The sequence below is a fragment of the Macrotis lagotis genome, unplaced genomic scaffold (assembly GCF_037893015.1).
Source record: "Macrotis lagotis isolate mMagLag1 unplaced genomic scaffold, bilby.v1.9.chrom.fasta BILBYCTG006, whole genome shotgun sequence".
Lineage (NCBI taxonomy): Eukaryota > Metazoa > Chordata > Mammalia > Peramelemorphia > Peramelidae > Macrotis > Macrotis lagotis.
In genome coordinates, this window is record NW_027421913.1 from 465,582 (window position 1) to 480,131 (window position 14,550).

A 14,550-nucleotide genomic window follows, 5' to 3' on the forward strand; every position below is an offset into this window, starting at 1 on the left:
CCCCAAAAATAATGGAGTCTACAGAAACTAATGACTCCATGAGACAGCAAGAGTCAGTTAAACAAAATCAAAAAATAGAAAAACTAGAAGCAAATGTGAAATACCTCATCAGCAAAACCACTGACCTTGAGAATAGATCGATGAGGGGAAACCTGAAAATTATAGGACTTCCTGCAAATATTGAAGATAAAAAAAAGCCTGGACTTAATATTACAGTCTCTAGTGATGGAAAACTGCCCTGACATCATGGAATTGGAGGGCAAAGTAGTTATTGAAAGAGTACATCGATATCCACCAGAAAAAGATCCTAAAAGGAAAACACCATGGAATGTTGTGGCCAAACTCCAGAACTACCCGATAAAAGAGAAAATCCTGCAAGCAGGCAGAAAGAAACAATTTAAATATCAAGGAGCCACAGAAAGGATCACGCAGGACCTGGCTGCATCAACTTTAAGGGATCGAAGGGCCTGGAACGAGATATTTTGAAGAGCACGGGAACTTGGAATGCAGCCAAGAATCTACTTTCCTGCAAAGCTGAGCCTTCTATTCCAGAGAAAAAGATGGACATTTAACAAAATGGAAGAATTCCAAAAATTTCTGATGAAAAGACCAGAGCTAAACAGAAAATTTGGATATCAAACAGGAGGTTCAAGAGACACATGAAAAGGTAAAAAAAAAAGGGGGGGGGTCGGTAAAAGGAAAAAAATGCAATCCAGCAAGTTGAAACTGGATATATCCCAGCATGGGGGGGTGGTAGAGACTCTCATAAATCCTGAGAAATGTAACTCTAACAGAGAGAATATACCTAGCCAGAAATGATGGACATCCATGACCTATCCATGAGACTGCTATCTAATGGGATGTAACTGGCTTTAACCCGACTTGGGAGAAAGACTCTAATAACTCTCAGGAATTTTGACTCTATTCAATAGAATATACAGAACTAGAAGGGACAGACACTCAGAATTTTCTATGACTTAGAATGATCTAAAAAAATACACTACCTCCCTAAAACGGGGGACAGGAAAGAGACGGGAGGAGGGAGGGGATTGAATGGGACAAATTTCATTACACTAAGAGGTACAAAAAACCTATGTTAATAGAGGGGAAGAAGGGAATAGAGGAGAAACACCTGAATCTTCTTCTCATCAGACTTGGCTTGAAGTCAACCTACACATACTCAGTTAACTTATAAAACATCCAACCTTTCAAGAAGTAAAAGGGGAAAAGGGGAGAGGGGACAGAGAAAGGGAAGGGGAGTGGAGGAAATAAGGGGAAATAACAAAAGGAAGGGAAGGGAACAGGGAATGGGGAAAGAAAGGGGAGGGTGTGATATAGGAGGGCAAACACACTGAAGGGGGTGGTATTCAAAAACAAAATACTGGGGAATATGGATAGAAGGGGGAAAGGGGGAAAATACAAACGGAGGGAAGATAGCACAAAGGGCAATAAAGAATTAGTAATCGTAACTTTGAATGTGAATGGGATGAACTCTCCCTTAAAACGTAAGCAAATAGCAGAGTGGATTAAAAACCAGAATCCTACAATATGCTGCATACAAGACACTCATTTGAAGCAGAGAGATACATATAGAGTAAAGGTAGAAGGTTGGAGCAAAATATATTTTGCTTCAGCTGAAGTAAAAAAAGCAGGGGTAGCAATCCTTATCTCAGACAAAGCAGCAGCAAAAATAGATAGCATTAAAAGAGATAAGGAAGCAAACTTTATCTTACTAAAAGGTACCATAGAAAATAAAGTTATTTCAATACTGAATATATATGCACCCAATGGGACAGCACCCAAATTCTTAGAGGAGAAGATGAAAGAATTACAGGAAGATATAGATAGCAAAACTCTACTACTAGGAGACCTCAACCTCCCGCTATCAGATCTAGATAAATCAAATCATAAAAAAAACAAGCAAGAAATTAGTGAGGTAAATAGATTGTTAGAAAAATTAGATATGGTAGACTTATGGAGGAAACTGAATGGGGATAGGAAGGAATATACCTTTTTCTCTGCAGTACATGGGACTTATACAAAAATTGACCATGTACTAGGACATAAAAACCTAATGAACAACTGCAGAAAGGCAGAAATAGTGAATACATCTTCCTCAGATCACAATGCAATAAAAGTCAAATGCAATACTGGGCAAAGGAGATATAGACCCAGAGCAAATTGGAAACTGAATAACCTCATCTTAAAAAATGAGTCGACCAAAAAACAAATTATAGAAAGAATTAACCATTTTATCCTAGATAATGATACTAATGAAACAATATACCAAAACCTATGGGATTCATTCAAAGCAACTCTCAGGGGATATATTATAGCTCTAAATGCTTATATGAATAAATTGGAGAAAGAAGAAATCAATGAACTAAACATGCAACTAAAAAGATTAGAGAAAGAACAAATCAAAAATCCCCAATCAAATACCAAATTAGAAATTTTAAAAATTAAAGGAGAAATTAATATAATTGAAAGCAAAAAAACCTATTGAATTAATAAATAAAACCAAAAGTTGGTATTATGAAAAAACCAATAAAATTGATAAACCTCTGGTCAATTTGATTAAAAAAAAGAAAGAAGAAAACCAAATTGCTAGTATTATAAATGAAAAAGGTGAACTCACCACCAATGAGGAAGAAATTAAAGTAATAATTAGAAATTATTTTGCCCAACTTTATGCCAATAAATTTGATAATCTAAGTGAAATGGATGAATATTTACAAAAATATAAATTGCCCAGGTTAAATGAAGAAGAGATTAAATACCTGAACAACCCTATCTCAGAAAAAGAAATTCAACAAGTCATTAGGGAACTCCCTAAAAAAATCTCCAGGGCCTGATGGATTCACAAGTGAATTCTACCAAACATTTAAGGAACAATTGGTTCCAATCCTATATAAACTATTTGGAAAAATAGGGAAAGATGGAACTCTGCCTAACTCTTTCTATGAAACCAATATTGTACTGCTACCTAAACCAGGAAGAGTTAAAACAGAGAAAGAAAATTATAGACCTATTTCCCTGATGAATATAGATGCAAAAATCCTAAATAAAATTTTAGCAAAATGACTACAACAAGTCATCACTAGGATAATACATTATGATCAAGTAGGATTTATTCCAGGAATGCAGGGTTGGTTCAATATTAGGGAAACTGTTAGTATACTCAATTATAGCAATAACAAACCTATCAGAAACCATATGATCATATCAATAGATGCTGAAAAAGCTTTTGACAAAATACAGCATCCATTCCTATTAAAAACACTAGAGAGTGTAGGAATAAATGGAGTGTTCCTTAAAAATAATTAGCATTATCTATCTGAAACCATCAACAAGCATTATACTCAATAGGGAGAGGCTAGAGGCTTTCCCAATAAGATGAGGGGTTAAACAAGGGTGCCCATTATCACCACTACTATTCAATATTGTATTAGAAATGTTAGCATCAGCAATTAGAGAAAAAAAGAAATTAAAGGAATTAGATTTGGGAAGGAAGAGACAAAACTCTCACTATTCGCAGATGACTTGATGGTCTACCTAGAGAATCCCAAGAGATCATCTTAAAAACTCCTGGAAACAATTAGCGATTTTAGCAAAGTTGCAGGTTATAAAATAAACCCCCATAAATCCTCAACTTTCCTATATATGACTAGCAAGAAACAGCAGGAAGAGCTAGAAAGAGAAGTTCCATTCAAAGTAACCTCAGACAGTGTAAAATACTTGGGAGTCTATTTGCCAAGACAGACTCAGAATCTTTTTGAGAACAATTATAAAACACTTCTCACACAAATTAAATCAGATTTAAATAACTGGGCAAATATCAACTGCTCATGGATAGGTAGAGCTAATATAATAAAAATGACATTTCTACCAAAACTAAACTATCTGTTTAGTGCTCTACCAATCAAAATTCCAAAAAAATACTTTAATAAGCTAGAAAAAAATTGTAAGTAAATTCATATGGAGAAATAAAAAGTCAAGAATTGCCCGGAGCTTAATGAAAAAAAATGCAAACGAAGGTGGCTTAGCACTACTCGATCTAAAATTATATTATAAAGCATCAGTCATCAAAACTGTTTGGTATTGGCTAGGAAATAGAGTGGTGGACCAGTGGAATAGACTAGGTGTAAAAGCAGGAGAGGATTATAGTAATATGCTGTTTGATAAACCCAAAGAGTCAGGCCACTGGGATAAAAACTCCTTCTTTGAATAAAACTGCTGGGATAATAGGAAGTTAGTATGGAAGAAACTTAGATTAGACCAACACCTCACACCCTTTACCAAGATAAAATCCAACTGGTTACAGGATATAGATATAAAAAACAATACTATAAGCAAATTAGAAGATCAAGGACTAGTCTACCTGTCAGATCTATGGAAAGGGGAACAGTTTATGACTAAGGAAGAGTTGGAGAACGTCACTAAAAACCCAATTAGATGATTTCAATTACATTAAATTAAAAAGGTTTTGCACAGATAAAACCAATGTAATCAAGATCAAAAGAAATGTAGTAAATTGGGAAACAATCTTTACAACTAATGATTCTGACAAAGGACTCATTTCTAAAATATACAGAGAACTGAGTCATATTTTTAAAACAAAAAGCCATTCCCCAATTGACAAATGGTCAAAGGATATGCAAAGGCAATTTACAGATGAGGAGCTCAAAGCAATCCATAGCCATATGAAAAAATTCTCTAAATCATTAATTATTAGAAAAATGCAAATTAAAGCTTTGCTGAGGTACCACCTCCCACCTCTCAGATTGGCCAGTATGACCAGGAAGGATAATGATCATTGTTGGAAGGGATGTGGGAAATCTGGGACACTATTACACTGTTGGTGGAGCTGTGAACTCATCCAACCCTTCTGGAGAGCTATTTGGAACTATGCCCAAAGGACAACAAAAATGTACATACCCTTTGACCCAGCAATACCACTACTGGGTCTATACCCTGAAGAGATGAGGAAAAAGGGTAAAAACATTACTTGTACAAAAATATTTATAGCAGCCCTGTTTGTGGTGGCAAAGAATTGGAAATCCAGTAAATGTCCTTCAATTGGGGAATGGCTTAGCAAACTGTGGTATATGCATGTCATGGAACACTATTGTTCTATTAGAAACCAGGAGGGACCAGATTTCAGGGAAACCTGGAGGGATTTGCATGAACTGATGCTGAGTGAGATGAGCAGAACCAGAAAAACACTGTATACCCTAACAGCAACATGGGAGTGATGTTCAACCTTGAAGGACTTGCTCATTCCATCAGCGCAACAGTAGGGAACAATTTTTGGCTGTCTGCAAAGTAGAGTACCGTCTGTATCCGGATAAGGAGCTGTGGAATTTGAACAAATTACAAGGACTATTCCCTTTAATTCGGAAAAAAAACCCAGATGTCTTATGGTTTAATCTGGTTACCTCTGAGAATTCTGTTCTCTTTAAGGGTATGATTTCTCTCTCATCACAATTTGGATCTAGGTACAACATGGAAACAAAGTAAAGACTGACGGAGTGCCATCTGTGGGATGGGGGTGGGGGGAGGGAAGCAAGATTCGGGGAAAACTGTAAAACTCAAATAATATCTTTAATAAAAATTTAAAAAATAATTCAAGCTCCACACTGCGGAGACACTTCTTGGGGAATCATGGGGGAAGAGGGGGGTGGAGAGGGTTTGGGCTGGGGTCAACATCTTGGGAAATGACTTAGTTGAAGCCAAATAAACCTTGAATTCCCCCATAATACTTTGCCTCCTGGAAGAAGAGAAAGAAGGTCAAGGTTTGTTAAAGAAAAGGTTCCATTTCTTAGCAATCTGCATATATCAACACAAGCACTAGAGAAATGCTTCCTAAGTAGGGAAAACTGGCTTTGTGCTGAAGCAATCCCATATGAAGGCTATCATGGGAATACTGTTATAAAGTCTACTCATTATATTGCCTTGACCTTTTCTTTGACATGTTCCAAATATCGTCTTTCACTTGGAGTTTTTATGCAATGTCATTTCATATAGACAAATGAAACATCTTTGATTCTTCTACCTTAGGGTTAAAAGTATTTGAAAAAAATTCAAGTTATTATTAAAGCAAACAGTCTCTAAGGGTATTTTTGTGGAAAGGATTGGATTAGAGCCTCATCTTCAGCCTGCCATCACAGACCAGTGACATCAGGATATTTAGTTTGATGTCACCCGAACAGGGGGAGGTCACAGGGAGTGGAAAGCAGGTCCTAAGGATGGCCTTCCCTTTGCAAACTGAGGGTTCCAGGGTATCCTAAATCATGTGACCTGAGTACCACTCAGCTTCTCTCCCCTTAGTGACAGGGAAGTGGCTAAAGTTTAGGATCCTACTTCGTTCTTTGAGGCTTGATCCCCAGGTCAGAGGAGTGGCAACAGGAATGGAGGAAGTCCCCAGAATCCCAAAGGTGTCTGAAGGCTAACTTTTAGGAATGGGTGTCCACTAGATTTTGGTAAAGATGCCTCTTATTCCCAGGTTTTAGAAAGTTCAACAGATAGTGACAACAAAAAGTAGCACCCAAACAGGAATTTGTATCCTGAGAAATAAGTAGAAAAGACCAAAGGACCCAAGTTACAGGTGATGCAGAGATTTTGGTGGACTATGCCTGGTCTTATCAGATTGCCCCTGGATAAAAAGCCTCACATCATTCTGAGCCTGAGAATTCCAAATTCTGTAGGGCCAAGTCCTATCCCTCATCAATACACAATCATTGACCATTGGCACAAGAACCTTGGAATTAATGCTAGCTCTATGAGACTTCCTTGTTCTACAACACCCACATCCATCAGTGGGGGAAAATCATTGCTTACAAAGGGTCATTGTTTAAGGGGCAGCCAGGTGATGTAATGTCTAGAGTTCCAGGCCTGAAGTTAGTAACTTTTTTTTGAGATTAAATCAAGTTTCAGAAAATGAGCAGTTGCGTGATCCTAGACAAGTCCTCTATCTCTGTGTGCCTCATTTTTTCATCCATAAAAGGAAATAGAGATGGAAATGCCAAACTGGTGCAAGGTGTCTGCCAAGAAAACCTAAAATGAGTTCTGGAGGAGGAGGACAGAACTGAAAAATGCCTGACCAACCAGAGGGGGCCTGTCTTCCTCATCTCTACCAACCACAACTACTAATCAGCTCATACACAAAAATAAGATCCCAACATTCCATGAGAGGCACCTAGTGAAGCCCACCCATCCTGCTTCTGACCGAGGTGTGACAATTACCTTGTCAAGAATTAGATCTTGTGGAGAAGACCCAGTCACCCTAGCTACCCATGAGCCAACAGACACAGAAGGAAAAGGCAAACCAGACCATCAAAAACATCAAGGGACGTTGTGGAGGCCAGCTCATCAGGTCGTATACTTTGCCTGTCATCTTCCAGACGACATGATGGGGAGAGCCCAGGACACTACTCAAGAGGCCTTGGGAAGATGAATGCATTCTCTGGTGCCCCCACCCTAATTCAGGGACAGAACTCCAATGGGATGCAGTCTTTAATGTTCCACTGACCTACAGAGGAATAGAGATAGATCCATAGGGACTCACGGACAGATCAAGAGTGATATACATACAAACCCAGAGAGACAAACATACAGACCCAGAGGGACATACGCACACACAAAGACCCTCAGAGAGACCCACAGGATAGAGTGAGGTCTCAGAAAAACAAGGTCTTGCGGCAGTAGGCGCCCCCCTCCCCGCGCCCTCCGGCCACCCCGCTGGCCCACCCCTGCGCCCGCCCCGGGCCCCGCGGCCCCGGCTGGGGGAGGGGGAGGGGGCGGGGGCCGCAGCGCCTGGCTGGAGCCCCCAGAGATGGCTGGGGGGCAAGGTGGCGGCTTGGCCTCAGCAGCGGTGGCAGCCGGTGGCGAAGAGATCGTGCAGCTCAATGTCGGGGGGGACCAGATTCAGTACCTCAAGACAAACACTTATGTGGATTCCAGATTCATTTTTTTCCAGTTTGCTGAGTGGCAGAATTTCAACCCTTCCAGATGAAACTGGTGCTATATTTATTGATAGAGATCCTGCAGCATTTGCAGCCATTTTAAACTTTCTTTGAACTAAAGAACTTGACTTGCGGGGAGTGAGTATTAATGTTCTCAGACATGAAGCTGAATTTTATGGAATTACTCCATTAGTAAGAAGACTTCTCTTATGTGAAGAACTGGAACGTTCATCATGTGGCAGCGTCCTTTTTCATGGCTACTTGCCTCCACCAGGTATCCCTAGTCGCAAAATAAATAATACTCCAGGACCCTCTGCTGATTGCAGAATGGGACAGAATTCTTCAGAAGGCCAATCAGCCCGGGGAAATGGTGCCCAGGCTATTCTCTCTAGAACTGGAGAAGAGGCAGTTAGACTAGGATTTCCTGTGGATCCACGAAAGGTGCTGATAGTAGCTGGTCATCACAACTGGATTGTAGCTGCATATGCCCATTTTGCTGTCTGTTACAGGATCAAAGAAGCTTCTGGATGGCACCAGGTGTTTACAAGTCCTTATTTGGATTGGACTATTGAACGAGTGGCTTTGAATGCAAAAGTGGTTGGAGGTCCACATGGAGACAAAGATAAGATGGTGGCTGTTGCCTCAGATAGTAGTATTATTCTATGGAGCACTCAGGATGGAGGCAGTGGTAGTGAAATAGGAGTGTTCAGTCTTGGAGTTCCTGTAGATGCTCTCTTTTTCATTGGTAACCAGTTGGTAGCAACAAGTTATACAGGGAAAGTAGGAGTGTGGAATGCAGTAACTCAGCACTGGCAGGTTCAAGATGTTGTTCCTATTACTAGTTACGACACTGCTGGCTCATTCCTGCTCTTGGGCTGTAATAATGGATCCATATATTATATAGATATGCAGAAATTTCCTTTGAGAATGAAAGACAATGACCTTCTTGTAACTGAACTTTATCATGATCCTTCAAATAATGCTATTACTGCTCTAAGTGTCTACCTCACACCTAAAACAAGTGTCAGTGGTAATTGTATTGAGATTGCCTATGGTACAAGTTCTGGAGCTGTTAGAGTAATTGTACAACACCCAGAAACAGTTGGCTCGGGCCCTCAGCTTTTCCAGACATTCACAGTTCACCGAAGTCCAGTTACAAAGATCATGCTTTCGGAGAAACACCTTGTATCAGTCTGTGCTGATAATAATCACGTACGGACATGGACAGTAATACGATTCCGAGGAATGATTTCCACACAGCCAGGTTCTACTCCTTTAGCATCATTCAAGATACTGTCTTTGAAAGAGACAGAAAGTCATGGTAGTTACTCTTCTGGAAATGATATAGGACCTTTTGGAGAGAGAGATGATCAACAAGTCTTTATCCAAAAAGTTGTTCCTATCACAAACAAACTCTTTGTAAGACTGTCATCTGCTGGATAAAGAATATTTGAGATCCAAGCTGTTGATTGTACCACAATTTCATCATTTACTGTGAGAGAATGTGAAGGATCCAGTAGAATGGGCTCAAGGCCACGACAGTATTTATTCACTGGGCATGCAAATGGCAGCATTCAAATGTGGGATTTAACCACTGCCATGGATATTGTTAATAAAAGTGAAGATAAGGATATAGGGGGTCCAACTGAAGAGGAACTAATTAAATTACTGGATCAGTGTGACCTGAGTACATCTCGATGTGCTACTCCTAATATCAGCCCAGCAACTTCTGTAGTTCAGCATAGCCGCCTATGGGAATCAAATTCTAGCCTTCAACTTCAGCACCATGAAACCATCCATGAAGCAGCTACCTATGGCTCAGTGAGGCCTTATAGAGAAAGTCCTTTATTAGCAAGGGCAAGAAGGACTGAGAGCTTTCACAGTTACAAAGACCTCCAAACTTTTAATTTGAATAGAAATTAAGTGGAAAAAGCTGTCCCTGAAAATAGTTTGTGCCCAGTACAGGAGAAATAAAATGGGCAGCGATGGAGTGCAACATCTCTGAAAAAAAGTCTCCTGGAACAGAAGCAAAAACTTCAAGAGAATCAGATGGTGGAATTTAAGCTCAGAAAATAGGTGAAGGTTGGTCAGAATCCAAGAAAACAGCATCCAAGGATGAAACTGAACACAAAATAGAGATGAAGAAGAAAGGTGGATTTGAAGGGGGAGGTTTCCTTGGAAGAAAGAAAGTTCCTCACCTAGCATCATCACCAAATACTTCAGATGGAGGGACTCATCTGGTACCGCATCCCCATCACCTACAAAGACCACCCCATCTCCACGGCATAAGAAAAGTGATTCTTCTGGTCAGGATTCTAGCTTATGAGAAAACACTAGGCAGTATGGACAATTATGTCAATGAATATTGATGAAAGTTAATTTAACTGGACTTCAATGCTGTTAATTTTTACACTACAACTTACAATGGGTTTCCTTTCAGTATGTTTTTAAGAGAAGGGATTAACTGGAGCAAGGTGGTCGTTAACCATGTTTTTCATATTGCTTAGTAACTCTTTGGATTTAACAACACAATAAACAGGGACATTTTAAAAGCTAGAGTCCAATTTTATGTTTGTATGTCATTTTGTGGAAACAGAGTTCAATATTTAAGAGAACCGTGGCATGCTAAGATAGCACGAATACTCCCACAAGGAATAGAAGGTGATAGACCTTGATCTTCTGGTCATTTTACCACTAACCTATGTTGATATTTTTAGGCATGTCACAGTTTTTTAGTGACCCTTGTTTCCTAATCTGTCCAATGTTTGAAAAGTGCTTTGAGATCTTTACTTGAAAGGTGCTATGTATGTGAAAAATATTACAGTAATATTCTAATTCTTAGACACTTGTGATGTCAAATAATGCAACCCAGCATGTGAAACTTCTTTTAAAGGGATATTTGTGTCTTGTGGTGGGAGTCATTGTCTGATTTTAATTTTAGGACCTCAAGTTGGACTTCTGTTTGTACTACAGATAATGAATACTCAGAGCCCACCTAAAGACATCTTAGGGCTGAGTTTATGATTTGGAGTAACTTTTAGTTATTGTTTCTCTTCAGGTCTGATGAAACATGAAAACTAACTCAAGGGAAGCTTTTTTGTACCCATGTGGGAAAGCTCTACTTATTTTTTCTGTGTTGTTTATAAATTCAACTTGGTTATTTTCTTCCCAAATTTAATAAAGCTAAGAGACTTTTACCTTAGTTCTTTAAAAGTATTAGTTAAATGACACTGTGATTCTGAATATTGAGTTAATGCTTTTGGTTGCTGAAAAAACATTATTTTGCATATATTTGTCTTACTAAAAAGTTCAAAGAAAGGATAATTATTTATAGTGATCATTTGTTTTCTTTAATGTAATTTCAGGTATTTACAAATATGGTATCTGTAAATTTAAAAGGTAATTAAGCATTTGTTTCAGGATGCTGTACTTATAAAATTCCAGTATAAGCTGATGTATGAAGTACAAATAAATTCCTTGAAGGTTGCAAAAAAAAAAAAAAACCAAGGTCTTGCCCCCAAAATATTTGTCTCTTTCCCATGATTCAACCACAATTCTGAATATGATTTTATCAACAGAAAAATTAAAGTAGGGACATAGCATCTTCTTTGTTGCTCCACCCCAAGGAGCATGGGACATCTCCATGGCAAGGGAGACTAAAATCACTCATTGGTGAGATATGCCCCACCCCCATTGGAATGTAAGTTCCTTGCAGGAAGGGTCAGGCTTCCTTTTACAACAGTATCCTCAAGGCTGAGCCCAGTGATTAGCACCTGGAAAGCATAAGGAATACAGGCTTCCTTCATTGCTCCATTCATTCAATGAGTCACTCAGATCCTCTGCCCTGGGAGGGTTTGTCTTCCTCCCCTAAGACCCCACATCACCCTCACATTCTGGAATGGAGGAAATGGTAGCTTCTTAGGCCACCCTGCCCTTCCTGGCATGGCCTGGTTCAAGTCCTTGGTGGTATTGGCAGGCCACTCTAAGGGATCTCATTTCTAACAACTATAGCATGTAGCATTCAAGGAAGAAGAAGGGCAAAGTCTTAAGATGGTCAAGGGACCTGACTTTCAGTTTGCATTCCCAGGGTGGGGATTAAAGGGGGGATCAAAGATTGCTAGAACTAGGGAAAGGGCACTGGATGGGGCAGTTGGATATGAGAGGTGATTAGGAAGTAGGCCTCTCTACATGTACTGTCACTTCATGTCCAGACCCTGGAATTAAGTCGAACAAGGTGGGTTTCATGTCATAATTGCCTTAAAATTGTCTACCCTGATCCCCAGCCTTATGATTTCCCCAGGTGCTCAGGAAAATGGTCCCATCAAACATCCACTTGGGGCAGCTCGGTGTCTATCACCCCTTCCAAAGGAGGTCCTGCTGCTGAGTGCACTGGTACATGCCAAGCTGTGGAGCCCCAAAATATCATACCCAATCTCCTGGGGTCACATATTGAGGGAAGCCTAGGGTTCATTCTCTTGCAGATTTTATCTAAGGCCCTTTTCTTTCCATTCTCAGATACAGTCATGCCTGTCTTTCTAGGTAAGTGGGCCTCTAAAAATTGGGATCACAATAAGAAGAGAATATTTGCACCACAGACAGTTTCTGATGAGATGAGTGTAAAATCCCATCACTCCTGAATGTTTCTCCACATCTTCATGCTCTTCCTTCTTCTCCCCCTGCTCCTCCTCCTCCTAGTCCTCCTCCTCCTCCTCCTCCTCCTCCTCCTCCTCCTCCTCCTTCTCCCCTGCCTCTTCTTTCCTCCTACTAGTATCTGCCACGATCCAGGGGACAACCACTCACATACAACATGGACCACATCAGCCCTACATTCTGCTTCTTTACTTACCAGCACTTGGTCCCAACTCTGTCTTGGTCCCTTTACCTTTGAGGACAGCTTGATGTCACTGGCATCTCAGCCCCAAGGGAAGAATTTGGAATTCTGTTCAGGGCTGAGAAGGCCCAGGGTATCCTGACAGGCCCAATACAGGAGGTTCTCTGCTTTTCTTCGCATGAGAATTAATCTTTCAGAAAACTAATCTTGGGAGACAGTCTCTTGCTGGCTGTTCTCCCTCACCTGAACTTCACCTTTTTGGGGCCTCCACAGCACATGGAAGGCAGGGGAGGGGAGGGCCTGCCCCAGAACCAGCAGTTGTTCCTCTTCAGCCAGAAGGAAAAGGCCCATGTTTCAGAAGCAGAGAGAGAGAGATGTAGCCTCCAGGCTCCCATCAGGTGAGAAATCCTGCTCAGGGCTTGCCCCAACTTGAGGAGGATGGGAATGGTTGTGGAAGGACAATGTGTTCCATTTGGTCATTGCCCTCTGAGTTTTGGACCCACACCCCATTTTCCATTTATGCGTATGTTTTTTCAAATAAAAATATGATCTTTCAAAGTTAGAAATTGTAGGTCAGAAGAAAGAGAACCTTACCTGTTACAGAAAAAATTTGATGAGGTCATTCTCCATTAATTCTCTCTTACCCCTGATCCCCCAATTTTATAGAACTCTGGTTAGACAGGGGGTGGGTATGAGGTATGAAGATTGCATGAGGATGAGGATGTCCATCCATGACTAGTTTCTTGTTCCTGCTTAGGTTCCACTTAGAAATGGGACAATTATGGCTGGACCCACGGAAAGACTTCTCCCCTGAAAACATCACCCATGTCAAATTGTACAGATCAGTGTCACCCCTTTACTCATACCTTGCTGCCTGCTTCTCCCCTACTTGTGGTTGAGCACCCATAGATGAAGTTCCAAGTGTTTCTGGTTGTCCTGGGTTCCCCAGCTTCCATCACTGGCACTGGAACATTCTGGTAGCCCAATACCTGGTGAGGGCTTTACTGCTAGCCAGGTCATGGCAGCTCATATCAGAAGTGGGAGGTACTAGGCTTGTGGGGATGGGGGAAGGAGGAGCTCCGTGTTTTCATGCTTCCTTTATCCTTACTCCTTTGACCTCCAACCCCATCCTTTCAACCCTTCATTATCTTTCTACTCCTCTACCTCACCTATGACCCTTTAGTCCCTCCATCCCATCCCATACCCACCATTATAACTACGCCCAAACTTCCTCCAGCATCTGCAAAGTGACCAATCCCCCACCAAGTCGGCATTACTTCCCGTTCTCAATCCTGCTCCACTCTCTGCCTTTCCTTTCCTAAGCTCCCTCCTCTTCATTCTAAAGCTATACAATGAGGTTACTTGGATGAAACAGAGGTGGGAGGTGAGGAAGACTCACTCCCCATGGCTCCCCATCCAGGAGAACAACAATGCCTTTCCAAAATTTGTTAGAGAATGAATTTAAAAGGAACACACAATCCAGATTAACTGAGGTTCTAGAGGACCGCCCTCCAACTTTTCTCTAGATATAAGAAGGGCTATGTCATCCATACTGGGCATCCATGGGGTAGCATCATGTTTAGGCCTCGATTCACCAGCCAGACATTCAAGATCTCCATTTCCATACTTATATTAGCCCATCTGCCAGCCATCACTAATGGTTCCCCCATGACCCACCAAGGTGAGGAAAGCAAGAAAAGGGTCCCTGCATGGAGACTGCTCAATAATAGACCTTCCCACTACTTTCTTAGAATT

At 40.7% G+C, this 14,550-nt stretch overlaps 1 pseudogene; it reads left to right on the forward strand.

Annotated features, from left to right (window-relative positions):
• The first annotated feature begins 7,834 nt into the window (after positions 1-7,834).
• On the forward strand, positions 7,835-10,290 carry LOC141503990 (BTB/POZ domain-containing protein KCTD3 pseudogene; annotated as a pseudogene).
• Positions 10,291-14,550: the final 4,260 nt, after the last annotated feature.